The 4534-nt window shown below is 44.1% G+C and overlaps 1 long non-coding RNA gene across 1 annotated transcript; it reads left to right on the top strand.

The window, feature by feature from the left end:
• Nucleotides 1–377: 377 nt before the first annotated feature.
• On the top strand, nt 378–3073 carry LOC116868267. The gene is made up of 3 exons (XR_004382787.1): nt 378–579; nt 884–998; nt 2404–3073. It is a non-coding gene; the product is annotated as an uncharacterized LOC116868267 (long non-coding RNA).
• Nucleotides 3074–4534: the final 1461 nt, after the last annotated feature.

Here is a 4534-nt window from a genome sequence, read left to right as displayed (position 1 = left end):
GTTAAGACACTTCTTCAGTTGTTGTCAAAGGTAGTTTTCTGGGTTGGATGGACTTGAACAAACCCTTGCAGTTCATAAACTAGTTAATTATTGTAGTTAAGAATCCAGTGTCCAAGAAGGGACAACTCCAATTTTGAATTGCCCTTAGAGTTTAGCCTTGGTCAGGTTTATATGGCTTTGGTTTTGTAACATGGTCACTGTGTTAGTCAGGGTCTTGGAAGGAAATCTAAGGCATATTTACCTGGGGTTTTGAAGAGGACTTAATGAAGGGATCATATACCCAGGTGGGATAGTATTTTAGCTTGAGCAGCTAGAAAACAAGTACTATAGCATGGTGGCTTAAACAATAGACATTTATTTCTCACTGTCCTGGGGGCTGCAAAGTCCAAGATCAAGGTGTCAGCCAACTGGTTCTTGATGAGTTGATGAACTGCCTTCTCTCTTTGTCCCCATATGGAGAGAGATAACTCTAGCCTCTCTTCTTCAACGGGCACTCATCCCACCAAGGGGACCCCACCCTTGTGACCTCATCTACACCTATAATCCTCTCAAGTGCCTACCTCCGAACTCCATCACATGGTGGGTTAGAGTTTCACCATAGGAATTATCGGGGGATACAAACATGCATTCCGTAGTCGGCAGGGATAGAGAGAACCAAGAGGGATGTTGAGGCTCTCAGGGACCGGCAGCAGAGGGAAGCTCTTTCACTAGAAGGAGGAAAATGTGTCATGGAGCTCAGGGAGAGCTGAAGATGTCTGGGGAGAGTGGGTAGCGGTGCCCAACGGGAACTGTAGTGGTAGAGCGATGAAGACATTGCCAGAACACTGAGGCAGAGAGAGAGCAAAAATCTCTAACCTTTTGTCTTCTACCCTCAAATTCCCAGTTGTTGTCTCTCATTGGCCAAACCCAACTAGCAACTAAGGACAAGGGACCCTGGATACTGCAGTCCTTGGGAGTCAGCCCTGCAGACCGCAGAGAAGGGTAGAAAATGGAGAAGGGTATATGTAAATAGAGAATAACCACCACAGACGCTTGCAAGGGTACCTGTAGTATCTGCATATATCATAAGGTAAACTTTTGGAGAGCAGTTTTGTCAAAACTTAGCCTCGTTAAAGCAATTATCTATGCTTCCCAGGCCTGCAAAACAAAGCCCCACAAACTGGCTCAAAACGACAGAGGTGCCTCCATGGCTCAGTCAGTTAAATGACTGCCTCTTGATTTCAGTTCAAATCATGATCTCAGGGTCCTGGGTTCAAACCCTGTGTCGAGCCCTGCGTCAGGCTCCGTGCCCAGTGGAGAGTCTGCTTAAGATTCTCTCTCTCTCTCTCTCCCTCTAACTCAGCAACCCCTCACCCCTTGGCTTGTGCACTCTCTCTCTCTGTTTTCTTTTTTTAAATTAAATTTTATTTTTTTTAGATTTATTTATTTATTTGACAGACAAGAGATCACAAGTAGGCAGAGAGGCGGGGGGCGGGTTGCACGGGGAAGCAGGCTCCCCACTGAGCAGAGAGCCCGATGCGGGGCTTGATCCCAGGACCCTGCGATCATAACGTGAGCCAAAGGCAGAGGCTTTAACCCACTGAGCCACCCAGGCGCCCCGTCTCTTTCTAAAATAAACAAATACATCTTAAAGATAAAAATGTATTCTCGCAGTTCTGGAAGCAAGAATTCTGAAATCATATCATCGGGCCATGCTCTCTGAAACTGGTGGGAAGGAATCCTTTCTTGCCTTTTCTGGGTTCTGGTGTTTACATTCCTTGGCTTGTAGATGTATCAGTCCAGTCTCTGTCCCCACTGTCACATCATTTTCCTCTCCCTGTGTGTTTCTGCCTCTTCTTTGTATAAGGACAATGCTCATTGGGTTAAGGGCCTACCATACTCTGGTGTGATCCCATCGTAAATTAGTTAATCATATCTGCAATGACCCTAATTCCAGATAAGGTCACGTTCTGAGGTACTGGAGAGATTAGGGCTTCAACCCATCTTTTTGGGGAGTACAATTCCATAACAGGGACTTCATATCCAGAGACTAGTTTTTTAGCTGATGAGATAGAAGGATCAGTTTGAATCTGTATGCACTGCTCTGTAGTGTTATCGTTTGATTGGGGTCTTACCTCACTCCCACGCCTGGAATGGATAGCGGCGGAGGCTGTTTTCCAGAATTTGAGAGTTCCTGGTAGCTGGGCAGTGACTCAGAGTAGTTGTGGGTAGGGAAAAGGCAGGGAGGGTGCCAACTAGAGCTAAAATATCTAAAGCTGAGAAACAGTGTAATCAAGCCTGACCTTCCTCCTCCTCCCTCCTGACTAAAGCAGAGCTGTGATGTGGCTCAAAGATGATTAATTGCCCTCTGCTAGCCCCTTTATATCCTTGCCTTCTGTATTGCTTACTCTGTGACTTTCCTAGGGCTGCCAGAGCAAACGATCACAAACGCGATGGCTTAAAACCACAGAAGTTATTCTCTCACAGTTCTGGAAGCTGGATGTCGGAAATCAAGGGCCATCTTTCCTCTGAAGACTCCAGGGAAAAATCCTTCCTTGCCTCTTCCTAGCTGTTGGTGGTTTCTGGTGATCCTTGGTGTCTTTCCCTTGGCTCGCCATTGGATCACTAGGATCTCTTTCTCTGTTTTCACACTTCTCTCCGTTTCTCTGTGTGTCTTGTCTTCTTATTAGGACACCAGTCATTGGAGTTAGGGCCCTCCCTAAACCAGTATGACTTTATAATTTATTAACGTCTGCAGAGACCCTGTTTCCCAACAAGGTCACATTCTAAAGTTGTGAGTGGATGTGAATTTGGGGGCGTACACTCTTCAACCCACTACACAATTAAACTCATTTTTTTCAGTGGAGGAGAAAGAGTCAGAAAGGTGAAGTTACCCAGGTCACTGTTAGAAAGTTGTAGAGCTGAGGGTACATGCGTATTCTTAACCATTAACTAACCAAAATGTCTTCCTTCTTCCCATCTGCCTGCCCCTCTCTGCCCCTACCTTTGTGCTTTCGTTATTTGCTCATTCAAGGATACTTTGGAGTTAGTTTATCTTAATTTCAGTGGACGAAAATGACTGGGATGGTTGGCTGTTAAGCGTGGGGGGGTGGGAAGATATTACTGTGATATTTGCTTATTGATGATTTTCTATGTCCTTCGCGCCTTCTATATTTATTAATTGTAATTTCTCTGTCAGGAAGAGTTGTTCCTTCTCCCTCATTAACATATTTATATTAGGATGGGCTTATGCATATTTATCTTATTTTATGGGTTATGGTTTCATACTATCATTATTTATTTTGTTGCTCAAATTGTCCCTGCTTTGCCCATTAGGAGCTTAATTACGTTGGGTCCTGTATCTTTCAACGTGCTCCGTCATTCATGAGTACCTCTTACTTTTTGGCACTTCCCTTTTCCCCCTCAGCTCATCTTCTATTTTCCTTGCCCCAGCCTTGTGATCAAACTTTCCTTCGGAAAAGTGTTCGTTCCTTTTATCGGAGTATCGATTTTGAAACCAAGATCTTGGTAGTGGGTGTGCTCGTTGCTTCTTGGTCCTTTTAGTGGACAGAGCTGGGACTTATTTTTATATGTACTAACACACACACATCGACATTTAAACATGTGTCTGTCCCAACGTTAAAGCCGTGGTGAATACGATCCTTCTCAAGTAAATGCATGAGTGTCTATAAGGCAGGCTTGTATCTGCCTCCCAGTGATAAAGAGAACAACAGGCCCATTACAGCATTGCAGAGTCAACAGTTCTATTTACTTCCAGTTTTATGTTATAATTCAGATAGCTGAGGCTGTCAGGGAAGAGGCCTAACCTTATGTAATTCTGAAACCAGAAAGAATCACAGAGGTGTCCAATGCATGTTTCCTAAACTATTCCATGGCATAGTGTTTGGGGAGGTGTTAAAAGGCTTATGATAAAAGGGCTTTGTAGGCCAGTAAATTTGGGAGACTTGTCATGGTAGATTCCCCACACTTGTGTAACGCTGCCCAGGGATTATTACAGGAGTGGTTTTTTTTTAATGCATTTTCCAGAAAAAAATATATTTTCAGAACAAAACATTTGTCAGACAACTTTATGAAAGGGGAAGAGATAAGAAGAAGAAAAGGTTAGCATGTGAAATATGTATGGCTTAGAGCGCCTGGGTGGCTCAGCGGGTTAAAGCCTTTGCCTTCGGCTCAGGTCATGATCCCAGGGTCGTGGGATCGAGCCCTGCATTGGGGGGGGGGGGATCTCTGCTCAGTGGGGAACCTGCTTCCTCCTCTCTCTCTGCCTGCCTCTCTGCCTACTTGTGATCTCTGTCTGTCAAATAAATAAATAAAATCTTAAAAAAAATATGTATGGCTTTTCTGTTGCACAAATTGATTTGGGACAAAATGTTGGTCTCTGCAATAACCTGGAAATTTCAAATTGTGACCGTATTCCTTGTTAAGAGAAGCTGCCATAAGTTCATTTTCAAATGGCTTTTCAAACCTAGAGGGAAAATGGCATTCACTTTACTGAGGAGCAGATATATTCTGTAGAAAAAAGCGGTGTTCTGTA

The sequence above is a fragment of the Lontra canadensis genome, unplaced genomic scaffold (assembly GCF_010015895.1).
Source record: "Lontra canadensis isolate GAN:19392208 unplaced genomic scaffold, GSC_riverotter_1.0 scaffold15, whole genome shotgun sequence".
Classification (NCBI taxonomy): Eukaryota; Metazoa; Chordata; class Mammalia; order Carnivora; family Mustelidae; genus Lontra; species Lontra canadensis.
This window is presented reverse-complemented; position numbering and strand designations above follow the sequence as displayed.